This window comes from Zalophus californianus, chromosome 3 (genome assembly GCF_009762305.2).
Source record: "Zalophus californianus isolate mZalCal1 chromosome 3, mZalCal1.pri.v2, whole genome shotgun sequence".
NCBI classification, from domain to species: Eukaryota; Metazoa; Chordata; class Mammalia; order Carnivora; family Otariidae; genus Zalophus; species Zalophus californianus.
Window position 1 is genome coordinate 77,481,591 of NC_045597.1, and position 19,030 is coordinate 77,500,620.

The window sequence follows — 19,030 nt, forward strand, 5'->3', positions numbered from 1 at the left end:
TTTAGCCTCCATGTATTTGAGTTCTTTCCGACTTTCCTCTTGTGATTGAGTTCTAGTTTCAAAGCACCGTGGTCTGAAAATATGCAAGGAATAATCCCAATCTATTGGTATCGGTTGAGATCTGATTTGTGACCTAGGATGTGATCAGTTCTGGAGAATGTTCCATGGGCACTAGAGAAGAATGTGTATTCCATTACTTTGGGATGGAGTGTTCTGAATATGTCTGTGAAGTCCATTTGGTCCAGTGTTTCATTTAAAGTCTTTATTTCCTTGTCAATCTTTTGCTTAGATGATCTGTCCATTTCAGTGAGGGGGTGTTAAAGTCCCCCACTATTATTGTATTGTTGTCAATGGGTTTCTTTGCTTTTGTTATTAATTGACTTATAAAAGTGGCTGCTCCCTTGTTAGGGGCATAGATATTTACAATTGTTAGATCTTCTTGTTGGATAGACCCTTTAAGTAGGATATAGTGTCCTTCCTCATCTCTTATTACAGTCTTTGTTTTAAAATCTAATTTGTCTGATATAAGAATTGCCACCCCAGCTTTCTTTTGGTGTCCATTAGCATGGTAAATGGTTTTCCACCCCCTCACTTTCCATCTGGGGGTGTCTTTGGGTCTAAAATGAGTCTCTTGCAGAGAGCATATCGATGGGTCTTGTTTTTCAATCCAATCTGATAGCCTGTGTCTTTTGATTGGGGCATTTAGCCCACTTACATTCAGGGTAACTATTGAAAGATAAAATTTAGTGCCATTGTATTGCCGGTAAGGTGGCTGTGACTGTATATTGTCTGTGTTCCTTTCTAATCTATGCTGCTTTTAGGCTCTCTCTTTGCTTAGAGGACCCCTTTCAATATTTCTTTTAGGGCTGGTTTTGTGTTTTCAAATTCCTTTAGTTTTTGTTTGTCCTGGAAGCTTTTGATCTCTCCTTCTATTTTCAATGACAGCCTAGCTGGATATAGTATTCTTGGCTGCATATTTTTCTCGTTTAGTGCTCTGAAGATATCATGCCAGTCCTTTCTGGCCTGCCAGGTCTCTGTGGATAGGTCTGTTGCCAATCTAATGTTTCTACCATTGTAGGTTACATATTTCTTCTCCCGAGCTGCTTTCAGGATTTTCTCTTTGTCTCTGAGCCTCCTAAGTTTTACTATTAGATGTCAGGGTGTTGACCTATTTTTATTGATTTTGAGAGGGGTTCTCTGTGCCTCCTGGATTCTGATGCCTGTTTCCTTCCCCACATTAGGGAAGTTGTCTGCTATAATTTGCGCTAATATACCTTCTGCCCCTCTCTCTCTTTCTTCTTCTTCTGGGATCCCAATTATTCTAATGTTGTTTCATCTTATATCGCTTATCTCTCGAATTCTGCCCTCGTGATCCTGTAGTTGTTTATCTCTCTTTTTCTCAGCCTCTTTATTTTCCATCATTTGGTCTTCTATATCACTGATTCTCTCTTCTGCCTCATTTATCCTAGCAATTAGTGTCCCCATTTTTGATTGCACCTCATTAAATAGCCTTTTTGATTTCAACTTGGTTAGATTTTAGTTCTTTTATTTCTCCAGAAAGGGTTTCTCTAATAACGTCCACACTTTTTTTCAAGCCCAGCTAGTATCTTTAAAGTCATGATTCTGAACTCTAGGTCCGACATCGTACTAATGTCAGTATTGAGTGGGTCCCTGGCAGACGGTACTACCTCTTGTTCTTTTTGCTGAGGTGATTTTTTTCGTCTTGTCATTTTGTCCAGAGGAGAACAGATGAATGAGAGAACAGAATGTTAACAGGTTAACAACGTCCCCAGCAAATATACTCTATAGAAATCAGAAAAGACCTGAAACCAGGGGAAAAGAAAGGGAAAGAAAGAAAAAAGAAAGAGAAAAAGAAAGAGAAAGAAAAAGAAAAAGATAAAAACAAACAAAAACAGAACAAAACAAAAAAAAAAAACAGAATATGATCAGATATGATCAGGCTAGTGCATAGATCAGTGCTACACACTAGATTTTGGGTGTATTTTGGTCTGTTAGAAGAAAGTGCCTCCTAAAATTTTAAAGGAAGAAAGACTTATATATGTTTAAAATAAGGGTTGATACATTGAAGGGATGGAAGCTGAATGTAAAGATGAAACTTATAAAAGGTTTTATAAACGGAATTGATAAGAAGTTGTTTGAAAGAAGAAAGAAGAAGATTTAAAAAAAAGAAAAAAGAATAGAAAAAAATGGGAGAGACTGTGATCAGGCAGGAGACTAGAACAAAGCCATACACTAGTGATTTAGGGTATAGTTTGATCTGTTAGACGAAACTGTATATCAAAATTTTAAAGAGAGAAGAACTTACATATATATGCCAAAAATAAGGGTAACTACTATGAAGGGATAAAATATGACTCAAAAAATGAAAAATAAAAAATGTTTTTTTAAAAAAGGGATTGATAAGATGTTGGTTGAAAAATGGAAAAAGAGAAATTAAAAAAAAACAGTTAAAAAATTAACTTTGAAAAACTAATGAATCATGGTAAAAAAGCCATGAATTCTATGTGCAGTATTCCCCTAGTGCTGGAGTTCTCCCGTTCTCCTTGATCGATAAACTTGGTCTTGGCTTGCTGGCTGTTCGTGTTGATCTTCTGGGGGAGGGGCCTGTTGCCATGGTTCCCAAATGTCTTTGCCGGAGGCAGAATTGCCCTGCCCTTGTCCGTCCGGGCTAAGCAAGCTGCTTGGGTTTGCTCTCAGGAGCTTTTGTTCCCTGCAAGCTCTGGCACAGCTTTGGAGGACCAGGGTTAAAATGGTGGCCTCCCACTCTCTGCTCCGAGGAGCTGAGAACTCGGGGACCCGCTCCTCAGTGCACCCCCAGAGTAAAGCAGTCACTCCCGTCTCCCCGGTCTCCGGCTGCACTCCGTGCTCACCTGGCCTGTGACCGAGCGTTTCTATCTCTGGCACCCGACCCCATGTGGAGTCTCCAAACCCAGCAGATCCCTGCTGTGCTCTCCCATGCCACTCCTCCTGGGGGAGGAAGAGGAGTCTCCCCGGATCTGCCACTTGTTGCGTCCCTTCTAGTAAGTGGTCGCTTCTCTGTTCAGAGAGTTGTTGCTACTCTCTTCTTCGATCTCCTGTTGAGTTCGTAGGTGTTCAGAATGGTTTGATCCCTATTCAGCTGAATTCCTGAGACCAGGCGAAATCCAGGTCTCCTACTCCTCCGCCATCTTGCTCCGCCCTTCAGTGATATTTGTACATTGTGAAAGGTTTCACAGTGGTAAAACCCAATCAAATAGTTTCTGAAAAAGTAGCATTTTCTGTCATTTAATTTTCTTTTTGTTTCCTAATATTTTACAAGCCCCATTATCCTTTTCATGACTTACCTCCTGAGCAGTAAACGATTTATTTTTCTCCTGACTTTTTAGATGGCATTGTCCACAGTGAAAGCACTGGTGTAATTAGTTAGTCTTTAATACGGTCTTTCACTGGAAGCCAATGAACCTAAAAGATTCTAGCAGCAAGGTTTTAGTTATTTTGGGGTATAGTTCTGTTTTTCATCTTGTTTTATTTTGTTTTTGAAGATACTCTAGAGATAATACTCCCTAACACCTTCATTATTTTAATTACTTTTTGGCTTCTTCTCTCTTCCTGGAAATTAAAAGAACAACGTGTTATAAAAAAGCTTCTCTTAACCCAGCTTTTTGTATATAACCTTTAGATAATTAAAATTCTAAAGTCTTTCAAGAGATATTGTAATTATACAAGAAGGTGTGATGTCTAAAAGTTTTTTAACCAAGTGGACTCTTTGCTTTCTGATAATTACTTTTGGCAATATTTCTTATTATTTTAGGTCATTGCAAGGTTGAATTGAACCTGTACTGAACCAGTAAACTGTGTACCCAGACTACAATTTTGTCTCACATTAAAGTTTCTTTTCCACACTATAGTTTATTGCAATGTCCGTGACTTTCACAGAAGCTCATATAAGAAGCAGCCTTATGGAGTGCCGCCCCCTCCATCCCCAGCATGGGTCATGCGGTCGCCTATGACCTCACTTACTCCACTCTCCTTTACAAATACTATGATGGTTCACAAGTGTTGTGGGTGAAGTGAAGATACTTTTCCTTCCGTCCAGAACCAGATCCTTATTGTCAAGCTAAATACACATTCTGTCCAACTGGCTTACCTATCCCAGTTACAAAAGGTGATGATGTCATTGAAGTCTTTCGGTTACAAGCCCCAGTATGGGAATTTAAATATGGGAACCTCCTGGGACACTTGAAAATTATCCATGATGCCATTGGATTCAAGAGTACTTTAACTGGCAAGAACTACACAATGGAATGGTATGAAATTTTCCAACTTGGAAACTGTACATTTCCCCATCTCTGACCTGAAATGAATGCCCCTTTCTGGTGTAATCAAGGAGCTGCCTGCTTTTTTGAAGGAATTGATGATATTCACTGGAGGGAAAATGGGATGTTAGTTCTAGTAGCAACCATAACAGGAAACACATTTAACGAAATGGCCAAGTGGGTAAAGCGGGACAATGAAACAGGTATTTATTACTAGACATGGACTGTCCAAGCCAGCCCAGCAAGAGGGGCGGAGACATGGTTTGAATTCTACGACTGTTCTAAATTCGTGTTAAGGACATATAAGAAGTTGGCTGAACTTGGAGCAGAGTTCAAGAAGATAGAAACCAACTATACGAGAATATTTCTTTACAGTGGAGAACCTACTTATTTGGGAAATGAAACATCCGTTTTGGGGCCAACAGGAAATAAGACTCCTGCTTTAGCCATAAAAAAATTTTATTACCCCTTCAAACCACATTGGTCAACTAAGGAATTTCTCTTCAGTATCTTGCAAATTTCTGATGCAGTGATTATACACAGAGAATTCTATTTGTTTTATAATTTTGAATATTGGTTTTTACCTATGAAATTCCCTTTTATTAAAGTAACTTATGAAGAAATCCCTTTACCTAACAGAAACAAAACACTCTCTGGTTTATAATATTTTAATTCTGCTCTTTCTTTCCTTTTATCACTAGCATATATGTTTTTCACGGGGTGATTTTACATTTGTGGATTTCTTAGGCCTTTCTACCTTGGAGCAGAAATGCATCTGGGCAAAAAAAAAAAAAAAAAAAAAAAGAGAAATGCACCCGGGCAGAATTGCCACATACCATCTCAGGACTATTTTTGGAGAGAAGTTGAAACTTACTGCATTGGTCAAAGTGGGTACATTAGGTGATCTTGGATTCAAACTCCAAGCCTTTCTTAATATGAATTACAGTTCATATCAGATATATAGGATCTTTGGACCTCCCTTTTTTTTTTTTAATTGTGGATATGTTGTACTAAGATTTTTTTAATACACTCAGTGACATTTTCATGATGGGAGGTACTTTTTTCTGGTATAGTAGTTATGCATTTTCATTTAAGTACTTTTTGGTGGTTTAGATGGACTTTACAGCTTTTGTAAGTTTTGGGACCAGGTCTAGTAGTTTGATTTTGTTCTGTTCACTTAAAGACCAATCTGGACACCATAGCTGCAGCACTCGTGCTTCTGGATGAGGTAAAAACAGTGTTAAAGAGCTCAAGTTACTAGCTAGCATTTTAGAATTAGCCAGTAACTGGCATTTTGTGATTTAGGCAGCTTAGCATTTCTGAACCTTACTGTCCTTATATCTAAGATGATTCATCTGTCAGGATTGTTGTAAAGACTGAAGCCGTGTATGTTTGTCATAGGAAAGTTACAGTAAATGGTTACTATAATGATGAGTCAAAGAACAAAATGCCATCCTCGATCTGGCCTAATGTAGTTTAAATGCCAACCTTTCCTGGGGTTTATAGTAATTCCCTAGACTTTGAGCTGACAGTTGAATGCTTCTGCAACTCTTCAAACACAGGGGACAGAGAAGTATCTGACTGCAGGTGCATCTGGGTGAACAGGCACCCTCTGACTCCTCTACTCTTCTTGAATTCCTTCCACCCAGTTGAGGTGCCAACTCAGAAGAGGGTACACTTCTCAGACAGGGGACAGGTTTTTGTCAAGGATCTCCAAGTAGCTGTGCTTCCATTTAGGGCCATCAAACAAGGTTTCAAGGTCCTTTAAATGTTTGATGATGTCTATTCATGGAAAAAACACCAGTCAGTAAGATGATGAAGCAGAGACAATCTGTTAAATATGTAAACTATGTTATTCAGTGTCTACTAACATTTGAGTGCCTCTTGAGAGGTTAGTTATCACTGAGTTCTCCTACAAAGCCCAAACATAGGTATTATTTACCTGACCCAAATGAGTAAACTGGGGCTTAGGTTAAATGACCTTTCCCTGGCTACCCAGCTAATGGTAACCGAGTCACATTTTGAACCAGTTCTGTTGACTGCATGGCAAACGGCTATCAAGCAAGGTTTCACCATTACTCAAAATGTAGTCCTCAGACCAGTGCCTGCACCACAGGTTACCAACACCATAGGTTACTGGTCAAGTACAGATAATCTCACTCAGAGATGGTACAAAACACTTGCTTTAGAATCAACCCACCTGGGGGACAAGGGCTGGAATGTTTATGTATCAGCTCCCACACTCACTGATTGAGGGCTATTCCCAGCAGGAATTAATTTCTAAGAATTGGTAGACTTCAATGTATATGACAGTATGGCTTCTTACACTTCCAAGGAAAAGACTCTTTTGTGGACAAACTTTTCAATAATGGCAGTTGAATGTCCACAAGAACACACTAAAAGTTTTAAGGAATAAAAACATTGCATTAACAGCATGTGTCACACATGGAAAGAAAATAGGAGGGAAAACGCAGAGAAAAGAATCAGAGATATTTGGACTGTGTTAAAATGGCCTGACATCCATGTAATTGGAATCCTTAAAGGAGAATAGAAAGCAAGAATAGGCCAGAAGTGATACTTGAGGAGAGAATGGCCAAGGATTTCTAAAATTGAGAAGTGACAGCAAGCTATAGATTCAAGAAATGATACAAATGCCAATAAGGATACATACAAATTATATCTAGGTCACATCACTATAAGAGCTGAAAACCAATATAAAATCTTAAAAGGAATCAGAGAAAAAAAAAGATACATTGCCTCCAAAAGAGCCACAATAAGCTTGAGGGCAGATGTCTCTACAGAAGTGGTGAGAGCAAAATAACTGGAATGGCATTTTTAACGTACTATAAGAATTGGTAACTATGAATTCTATACTAAAAGAAAATATTCTTCAAATTTAAAATGGCATTAAGATTTTTTTCAGACAAAGAAAAAAAAGATGAGATAATTTTTGCCAGCAGAAGCACACTAAAAGAAATGCCAAAGGGAATATTTTAGTCAAAAGGAAAGTGACCCTGGGTGGAAAAAAAAAAATGCAACCAAAAAATAAAGCCATCAGGAGATGTGAATATGTGAGTGACTCTAAATGAATATTGATGCTACGACATCATAATAATGTTCCCTGTGAGGTTTCAAGTATTTTTAGAACTCAGAAACAGGGCAATACACATAGGATGAGAAAGGTAAGTGGAATTAAATTATTTTGAAATCCTTGCATTTTCTAAGAGCTGGAAAAGTACTAATTTAAAGTACACTCTAATAAGACAAGGAAGCATATTGTCAACTTGAAGGTAACCAATGAAAGGATAATACAAAAAATTCCAATTATAGAGCAATTAAAGTTAAAAGAATTATTTAAAAAAAAAAAACCTCTTCATTGATCTAAGAAAGCAAGAGAGGAGAGAAAAAACAAAAAAAAAATGATGAAATGAAGTAAAAGACAAATATTAAGGTGGCATATTTAAACCCCAATATTTCAGCACTTACATTAATGCTAAATGGATTAATTTTCCAATTGAAGGACAAAAACTAGCAGATTTGATTTTAAAGCGCTACTCACTGTTTAATAGGATAACTCAGACATAAGGACAGAGAAATCTGGGAGTAAAAGGACAGAAAGAGATGAATTGCAAACTAAAGAAAAAACAATCTTATGGAGATATGTTAAAAAACTAAGTAGACATTAATTAAACAGCTTTACTGATGAGAAAGAGGAACATTTCATAATGATTAAAGTAAAAATCTTAACATAGCTTCCAATCTCAATTGAAAAAGGGGATATCAAAAAAAAAAGAAAAAAGAAAAAGGGGATATCACTGTGGATCCCACTGACATCAAAATGGTAAGGTAATTTTTTTTTTATTTTTATAATTTTTATATTGTTATGTTAATCACCATACATTACATCATTGGTTTTTGATGTAGTGTTCCATGATTCATTGTTTCTGCATAACACCCAGTGCTCCACGCAGAACGTTCCCTCTTTAATACCCATCACTGGGCTAACCCATCCCCCCACCCCCCTCCCCTCTGGATCCCTCAGTTTGTTTCTCAGGGTCCATCGTCTCTCATGGTTCGTCTCCCCCTCTGATTCCCCCCCCTTCATTCTTCCCCTCCTGCTATCTTCTTGCTTTTTATCTTAACATATGTTGCATTATTTGTTTCAGAGGTATAGATCTGTGATTCATCAGTCTTGTACAATTCACTGGTAAGGGAATCTTAACAAATTTACCAGTGAAAATATAGGTGAAATTGATAAACTTTTTGAAAAAGCAAACATCATATCACTGACACAAGGTGTAAGATCTGAATATTTCTTTTGAGGAAACTAAATCTATAGTTTCAGAAATGTTCCAAAAAGGAAATCCTATGCTTCACCAGTGAATACTTTCACAAATATAAGAAAGTGATTACACCAATCTTTTTCTTTTACACCAATCTTATATAAATTCTTCCAGAAAACAGAGAGAAAAGAAATGTTTGGCAACTCATTTTATAAATAGAACATAAACATGATATAAAAGTCAGTCAAAGACATTATAAGAAAAGAACCCAAAACTTCATGGCATACTTACATTCATAGAAGCCAACACCTTCAACAAAACAATAGCCTCCCAAAAAAAGAATAATACATCAACACCAAATTAGATTTATATAGGGAATGTAAGGTTGGTTTTACATTCAAAGTCAGGCAATGTAGGGGCGCCTGGGTGGCTCAGTTGGTTAAGTGTCTGACTCGGTTTCAGCTCATGTCATGATCTCATGGGTCCTGAGATCAAGCCCTGCATCAGGCTCCATGCTCAGCAGGGAGTCTGCTTGAGAGTCTCTCCCTCTGTCCCTTTCCTCTCTCATGCTCTCTCTCTCTCTTAAAAATAAATAATCTTTAAAAAAAAAGTTAGCCAATGTAGTTTAGCAAATTCAAAAAATAAAGGAGAATAAAGTCATATCTTAATAGATGCAAAAATCTAGCATTCATTTATGATAAAAATTCTTAGCAAACTGGGAAAGAAGAACCCTTATTTAATATTAAAAATATCACTTAAAATACTACAAGAATCATACTGAATGATGAAAAAAATGAATGTGTTCCCTCTGAGATCAGGAATTATACCAAGACAACTGCTGTAACCACTTATGATTAACATCATGTCTTATCAGGGCAATAAGGCAAGAAACAGATATAAAAGATTAAAAGCAGACTTCTAAATAGATTAGAAAGGAAGAAAGAAATTGTCATTATTTGCAGACATGATTGGCTCTGTAGAGAATCCAAATCTACAGAGAATCTATCAAAAAATAATTATATTGAGAAAGTTTGCTGGATAAAATATGAAAATCAACTGTGTTTCTATATGCTATCAAAAAAAGTCAAATCTATAAAAATATTAGACTTTAGAATATTATTTATAATAGCAACAAAATATCAAATAGTGCAGAATAAATTTAATAAAATATGGAAGATTTCTACACTGAGAGCTATAAAAAATTGAGAGAAGTTAAGAAACCTAATAAATGGAGATTTATACCATATTCAGATTGGAAGATATTCTTTTTAAGATGCAAAATTTCCCCAATTCTTGTATAGATTCTCTGCAATCTCAATGCAAATCTCAGTAGGTTGTGTGTGTGCTATTTGGCAAGCTGATTTAAAAATTTAAATAAAAATGCAAAGGTCTAAAGACAGTGAAGACCATCTTGGGGAAAAAAAAACAAAAACAAAACCAAAAACAAAGTCATAGGACTTACATTACCAGATATCAAAATCTATTATAAAGCTGCAAAACTATGGTGATTAAGACACTGTGGTGTTGGAGTAAGGATAGAAAAGATAGATTAGTGGAGCAGAATAGAATGTCTAGAAACAGATGCAGACATATATGGTTGCTCAAATTAGGACAAAGATGCTCCTGCTCTTTCAGTAAAGGATGCTAGATCAATTGGATAGCCATGTAGGGGAGAAAAAATCACATCCCTTTCCTAATGTATATACAAAAATCAATTCCAAAACAACAAGAAAACAAAAAAGAAGAAGAAGAAAAGATAAATACATTAAAATACACAAAAAATACATTAAATAAATTAAAAAATCAATTCCAACGTAGACCTAAGTGTGTAAGGTAGAGAAATAAGGTTTCTAGAATGTAACATGTAAAAACTAACTTTTTGACTTTGTATTAAGACAGCATTTTTTAAACCAGACATAAAAAGACTAATGACATATTGGATTATATTAAAATTACAAATTTTTGTCTATTACAATATACTATGAAGTGAGTGAAAACACAACCCACAAAATGGAGAGGAAATGATATATAAAAATAGATTTGAGACATATATGAAATATACATGATATGTAACATTTGTATATGTCATATGTATGATTTCTACATAATCAACAAGAAAAACAGCCTAAGTGAAACAATTTTTTTTTTATCCCAAAGATTCGAACAAGCATTATATTTTAAGAGGATATTCAAAGAGCCTGCGGGGGTTTACACTGACACCCTTCCCATTAAGAAATAGTGTGTATGGCCCTTCCTCTTGAATATCAATGGGATTATGATCATTTTTGCCCATAGAATATGGTGAAATGATGTTATGTGACCTCTGAGGCCTGGTCATACCAGGCTGGAGAGCTTCCACCTGATTGTCAAAATGCTCCCTCTGGTGTGCTCTACCCTAAAATCCAGTGTCCATATTGTGAGAAGCCCAAACCACATGGAAAGCCCAAATGTAAGTGCTCTTATCAAGGGGCATCTGACTGCAGAAGCTGGATTGATCCCAGCCTAGCAGCCAGGCATGTGAAGAAGTAGTCCTCACATGTTTCTAGCCTTCAGCCATTCTGGTCTTCCCAAATTAAGCCCAAACATTGGGCAGCAGAAGTTGTACACAGTCTGGTTTCTTGACCAACAAAATCAGTGACTACTAGGAATTGGCTGGTACTTTATGACATCAGGGGTGGCTTGTTATGCAACATTAGTAACTGGAACGTGGCCCAAAACAGAAATAAGATGATCAACATTTTTAATCACCACATATACTAACATTAAAACCAGTGAGATATGACTCTTTGTTTTATTTATTACTAATCCTGAAGGTAACAGTTTAACACAACCAGCATTGACTATTATTCATGATTCTGTGACTTGACTGGGTCATCATTCTTCTGCTTTGTGTGGTGTTGGCTGTGTTGCTAGAATTGCTGGCATTTCCAAAATGACCGCCCTCACGTTGCTAGAAATTGGTGCCATAAATAAACTCCATTTATCTAAATGTTTTGAAAGAGGTAAAAATAATCTGTAGCAATAGAAGTAAAAAAAAGGAAGGGGATTATGCATTATGACTGGGTGTGGGCACAAGAGAATTCTAAAGTGTCGGTAATATACTTTTTCTGCTATGCTTTCTTTTTCAAGTTCATGAACTTACACACTTATGATTTATGCACATTTTTGTGTGTATTATACACTTCAGTAAAATTTACATTTTAATACTATTTCATTATTGGGTAGTTCAGTAAAAAATTACATTTTATAAAAAATTTCATTACTAATTCAGGAAAACTACATTAAAATAAAATTCAGTAAAATTTACATTAATTCAGTAAAAAATTCAGCAAATATTAAAATAATTAAGTGAAAAAATAATTCAGTCAAAATTACAGTCAAAAATTTTATTATTGAGTAATTCAGTAAACAATTACATTAAGATAAAATTCAGTAAAATTTACATTAAAATAAAAATTGCATTAAAATAGCATCAGATCCTTGCTCAGAAGTCATTAGGAAAGACTCCCATTTTTATTTCTAACAAAGAGAAAAGTGACTGTTCAAGTGGATCATACTGTGTAACATCTCAATGGTCTTCTAATCAGAAATTTTGAAATTAACTTTGTTTTAATGTAAAATGGAATGGAGACTAGCACTATCAATATATCTTAGAAGATGGTAGCCATGAAGTAAATGCACCATCTGTGATCACTTATGCTCAAAAATCATCTCCAGATTGGAAGAGAATACATTCTATTTGGGGTCTGATGAGGAATGGAAAGCATGATGTTTTATTTGGATAAATTGGGAGACCAGAAACAAACAGGAAAACCTTTGGTGTGTATGTGTCAAGGATAGTAAAATCTTTTGGGTCAGTGACAACTTTTTTTTAATCATTTTTGGTACCCCCATATAATAGCTTGGGGGTTCATCGAAGACCGCAAAGATAGTGGACACGTGATTTTCATGCAGTAGAAGTGCTAAGTGGGAATAGCAGTCATCTAACTCAAAATAACTTAAAAAATACGGATATAAGAAATAATGAATTTAAAATTCTGATGCAAATCACTATAATGATGTGAATTATTAGAATTTAGAGTGGAGGAATGGAGACAGGAATCAGAATTTCTCTCCTACTGGCTGAAATTCTATAATTCCTCATCCACTGAAAACTGGCACCCTGGTCATGTTGGTCACTTGTAGAAGGGTTCTCAGGGAGGAAGTCTAAGATAAGGAGGTAGTTATTTTATCCAGTGTTTCAGCTAACTACCTTCACTTTTCAGACACAACTTGATGAATTCAAACCCAGCTGAAACCTTCTTTCAATTGAGGCTTTTTAAAACAATTGCACCTAAGTTTGGAATATAACATACTTTGGGAAAGAAGAAGGAAGTCCCCATTTGGAGTCAATTTTACACATTGGGAAGTGCAAAGTTGAAGCAGCAATTCATGTAATTTTATAATGTCATGTAATTTTATATTTTCTGACAGTGACTGTCAGAAACATACAAATTTAGTGTGCAGAAAGGAGAATATTCACTAATCGGCATGTAAAGTTCAGCACAAAATTCTTTAGCTTGTGTTCAGTCTCTGTTCTCAGATTTGCATCAGAACTGATGTTTTGCTCAAAATACTGATATCAGGGCTTCAGACCAATTTCACCTGTGATGAGTATGTGACCAAAGAAATCAAAAATTGTGACCAATTGATTTCTTTGAACATCCAATTTCACGATATTGTCTTTGATTATGAGTTATGATTCTGCAAACAGTGCTTTGCAGAATGAAACATGTCTTCCTTTTTTAAGGAAGAATTTTTAAGGCTGGATTATTTGAATCAAAGCAAATAGTATGACAGTGTCATTTGACATTCACGGACAATGGGCCTGGAGATGTTTGGGAAGATATAGTGGTTGGACAAATAAGGCAAGACTGGAGGCAGTGGATTGGCAAGGCGTGCATAAGCCCAGTGCCATCAACTACCTGTATGTTGATTTAATCCTTATAGAAATATTATAATGTAATAATGGCATCCCACTTTTCCCATAGCAAAATTATTATTCAGGAGGCTAATCAGAATTCTAGAAAGCTACATATTTGAGATTAGAACCCAGTTTCTCCTTACTTGTCCATTTATTGTTTATCAAATATTTATTGAGCCTCCTCTATGCTTCAGCTACTGTGCCATGTGAAAGGATCCCATGGTTAGCTAAAACAATCCTGGCCCCTGTTCTGATGGGACTTAAAATCTAGGAAAGGGAAAAAGAACTCAAGTAAAAATATCCATGAAATGTAGTTGTAAGCTATGATAAAAACTATTTGGAAAATAGACTATTTGAGGGAGAAGTAAGGGGGAATTTAATTTACAATAGAAGGTTATGGAAGACCACTATGAGTTCATAATACTTAAGATGACTTAGAGTATGAGTGAGGGTTTATGAGGCTGTGAATGAGTAACAGTATTTACCCAATAGGAGATGTATGGGGAAGGGTCATGTGGTGTTAGGGAGCACAGCATCGTGATGGAACTGAAACAAGATGGGTGGTGTCCAGTAAGAGCAGTGAGAAAATAGCACAGGATGGGATTGGAAAGGTACACAGGAACTAGACTGTATGGGTATTTGTATACCAATGATGAGGAAACTGGGCATGAATTAAAGGGCACAGAGCAGAGGAATGATATTAGAAGACTACTTGGGGAGGGGGCATGTAGATTGAAGTGGGACAAAGGGAAGCAGAAATGTCACATGAATGATGACTGGCTTGGTCTACTGTGGTCTAGTCTAGCACAAGTGGAAAGGGAGAGAGACAGCAATATGGGGACATGGATATGCTTTGGCATAATCACCATGACTAAAAGATGAACTGGATTAGGAGAATGAAGGAAAGGAGGGAGTCATATGTATCTATCTTGGATAATCTCCAAATTAATGAGTTGATTGTTTACATGAACTGTCTAACATTTACTGGTATGTGGAAACTAGAGAAGTAGATTTAGGGATGAAAATGAGCAGTTTACTTTTTTTTTTTTTTAAAGATTTTATTTATTTATTTGACAGAGAGAGAGAGACAGCGAGAGAGGGAACACGAGCAGGGGGAGCGGGAGAGGGAGAAGCAGGCTTCCCGTGGAGCAGGGAGCCCGATGCGGGGCTCGATCCCAGGACCCTGGGACCATGACCTGAGCCGAAGGCAGACGCTTAGCAACTGAGCCACCCAGGCGCCCCAATGAGCAGTTTACTTTGGACCATGCTAAATCTTAAACCCCTCTGAAACACTCAAGTGGAAATGTCAAATGGAAAGCTGAAACTCAGAAGTCTAGTCGCACTAAAGTTATCAATTGGGAATTGTTTGCTGATGGGGGATCTATTAGTTTCCTCTTGTTGTTGTAACAAATTACCCCAAATTTAATGGCTTAAAATAATACATATTTATCATCTTACAGTTCTGGATGTCAGCAATCTAAGTTTCGCTGAGCTAATGTCAATGTACTACCAGCCTTGTGTTCCTTCTGGAGGCTCAGGAGGAGTGTTTGTTTTTTGTTTTTGTTTTTTTGTTTGGTTTTCTAGAGGCTGCCTGCATTCCTTAGCTCATGGACGCCTCCTCCATCTTCAGCCATCCAGGTAGCAATTTCAAATCTCTCTGCTTTAAGACCCCTGCTTCCATCATCACATCACCTTCTTTGATTCTGACCCAGATGATTCCAGATAATCTCCCCATTTCAAGATATTTAAGCATATCTGCAAAGTCCCTTTTGTTGTGGACATTAGAATGTGGACATTTTTGGGGTCATCACTGTATCCCGTAAAAGGAGTTTGCAGCCATTAGAGGGATGAGATCACTTAGGGAAATTCCTAGTCCACAGATTTTATGAGTATGTAAGCTCTTATCAAATGTATTTCCAAATAACTTATTCAAATTCTTATGAAAATATATTTTTTTAAGATTTTATTTATTTCTTTGACAGAGAGAGACTCAGTGAGAGAGGGAACACAAGCAGGGGAGTGGGAGAGGGAGAAGCAGGCTTCCCACCGAGCAGGGAGCCTGATGTGGGGCTCGATCCCAGGACCCTGGGATCATGACCTGAGCTGAAGGCAGGCGCTTAACGACTGAGCCACCCAGGCGCCCTTTTGAAAATATTTCAGTTTCAGATTATTCTTTAAATTTCAGATTATGGATAAGATTACAAATGTGTACAGCACTTATGGAGTAGCAGTTTCTTACAATTTTCTAATTGAAGACCTTCTGGTCTTAAGGAATATTTGTAAGGGCTTTATAAAAAAAATATGAACACATGGGTAAATCAATATCTATTATCTGTTTAAAGTTCTTGTTAAGTTTAAAATGGTAAGACTTTTATATATAACATATACTACATAATATATGGCATGTCCTGTCATACTATAGTATATATACTATGGTAGCATAAATAAAAATGAAAATATTAAAAATATTTTTATTTAAAATATTAATTAATAATTTAAATAATTTAAAAATATTAACAAAAATATCCATGACAAGGAATATAAATGGGTGATAAATATTAAAAAGTCAGTCCCTTCATATTGAATGAAATGTCAAACAAACTTAATTTATCAAATTAGCTATTGGTGGTAAGGATTTGATGAAATTCAGGCTCTTACATTATTTTTGTTAAGAGTCTTAAGAACATTTAATCATTTGGCTCATGAATTCTAATTCCAGGATCTATTCTAAGAACTTAATCATAAATATAGAGAAATATGTATGCATAAAGTTAGAGGTTAAACATGAACAGAAAAACCTATTAAGGATTGGCTAACTACATTGATATCAGTATAATGGAACAGTATTAGCAATTAAATGATGTTTTAGGAAGATCTGTAAGAATATGGCAAATCATTCATGTATTGATGCAAAAAAGGATGTTACGTTTTAAAAATATATGCCATTTATATGGACAAAAAGGAGACTGAAAGGAAGCGTGTAAAAATATTAATAGCATCCACTTTTCACTGGTAGGATTATAAGTGAATAATTTTGTGCCACAGTATAATTTTGTATTTCTCATTTTTTTAATGACAAGTATGTAGTTTTATCTTCAGGATTAAAATAAATGCAATGCAAAGTTTTAGTAGGAAATGTAGCCATTGCATGGTCCTATTGGAATTCTCCCTATTATTGGTATGTTGGCTCAAGATGTCACACCCGTGGTCCGAATGTGTGTCAATGAGAGGGAACAAGAACACTTGAGTAGATGATCTTTGCAGGAGAAAGTGGCAGGAGAATATAGCTGATTAATAGCAGCACTCAGGGAGAGAGATGAATGGGGGCTCTGCAGATACCATCTGTGTTTCATCAGATTGGATTATAGCTGCTCCGTTGCCCTCACATCAGGGAGAAGGGAATAGCATTGCTGTATATGCAGATTTTCTATAATAAAAATGTTCCTGGCTGGCATATAGGAGCGATCAAAGTCAGATTTATTTTTTTCTTTTAACCAACTTTATCTGACATCTCAAAAAACAAAACCACAATGTGTCAGGTTCCACAATTGGGAAATAAGATTTGAGCTGATATGCATTCTTCACCTAGAGCTTAATTAAAACAAGAATTAAAGCACAGTTGTATCAGAAAAAAGTTAACAGGGTTCAGATTAATTTACTTCATGGATAATCATGACTTGTTAACTTAGAACCTCTTCAGAATTTTTTTAAAAAGTAAAATGATTGGCACAAGGAAGTCTTCAAACATTTCATGCCACTTACTTTAGAATCTGCATTATACGTTCACTATTTATTTTTTCACTTAGACTATACCTTGGGGCATTTTTCCTTTAGTCAGTTATATTTCAAACTATAGAAACTGCCTTGTTGTTGGGAATGTCCATCTAAGCAAATTATCAATTAGACTGGGGAAGGGGCAAAAGTAAAATGAGATCACTGAAACCGTAGTTAAGAAATTGGTTTCTTTCCTTTTATGCTTTATTTGATTATACATCAGTACTGTTTTACATAAAATAATGTTAGCTTGGAAGATTTTCTAAAGGAGCCCTATGGATGAAGCGCTTCCATTGCATAAAAGTATCTGAACCTGCGGCACCTGTCTGACTCAGTCTGTAGAGCATGTGACTCCTTATTTTGTGTTGTGAGTTCAAGCCCCAAGTTGGGAATAGAGATTACTTAAAACAAACAAACAATCAAAAAATATCTGAATCTTATTAGTAAAGGGGAAAATGATGTTTATCTATCTTTGCATTCATAGTTTTAGATTCTAGAGTGCTTCTTGCCATCCCCAGTTACCTTAGTTTTACTAATTTTTACTGATTATTATCATCCTATGGATTGAGTTATCAGAAAGGGAAAAACCCTCATTGCTACTTCCGTATGTCCCTCATCAAATCTCTGCCTTGGGGGACGTCAGAGTGTGTGTGTGTGTGTGTGTGTGTGTGTGTGTGTGTGTGTGTTTGGTTTAGTTTCACAGTCTATCCAATGAAGAAATTTAGATCAGCAGCCATTGAAATTTTGCCAAGGTGTTCCAAACCATTAAGTTGTAAATTCTGAGTTATTCTTTTTTGGGCAGAAAACAAAACAAAATATGAAAGACAAGGAGACCAAGGAGTTGTGTGGGAACAGCTTTGGGTGGAAATGCAGGTATCCTGGATTCAAAGGCTCTAATGATGCTTGTAGAAGTGAATGTCAGTGATTTTGACAAGTCACATAAACTTTCTAAGAGATGAAACTAGATAAGCTCTGGCATACCTCCTTGTTCTACTATTCTATATAAATAAATAAATAAATAATAAATAAATAAATAAATAAATAAATAAATAAATAAATAAGAGAGAAAGAGAACAAAAAATACGAAAAGGAAAGAAGGGAAAGGAATAAAGAAAGAAAGAAACAATAGACCCTGGAAGGACTCCTTGCAGTAAATTTGAAACCAGCAATGGACTGAAATGTACAGAATTAAATTTCTAAGCAGGGAAATGCCTCCATGCCAGTAAGGACCTGCAAAGGAGCTCATGTAGACTCCTTTCTTCCTTGTTTTGTAGGGAGTTTGTGCCTTTGAAAAGATCATGCATCTTTATGACCAATGCTATTGTTGCTTTCCATTTTCCCTTTTTTTAGTAAGACAGGAAAATGAGACACTAGAGTGCTGAGAGCATTCAGGTGGAAAATTATTACAGGATCTTATCTAAATCTGACAGCATTTTTTATATGACTACCAGACTCTAGGTCCTGTATTTTGAGGATTATTTGTCCTTACATATTTGTTCAAGTTTTATTTAATGGTTTGTCAGTTTTTAATACAGATTAATGATGAAAAAGGTTAAAGGGACACACTTAAAGGAAACAGTTTACAAATGTGTTTGTAAACTGTTAGCTGGCCATTGTGAGATGAATAGCATGTTATATATCACCCACATGATTGGATAAATTAATAGCAAACAGCATTTCTGAACAGAAAATAA

The 19,030-nt window shown here is 36.0% G+C and overlaps 1 pseudogene; it reads left to right on the forward strand.

The window, feature by feature from the left end:
- The window catches only part of LOC113920420, a 39,224-nt pseudogene extending 34,244 nt beyond the window's left edge, over positions 1-4,980 (forward strand).
- The last annotated feature ends 14,050 nt before the right edge of the window (positions 4,981-19,030 follow it).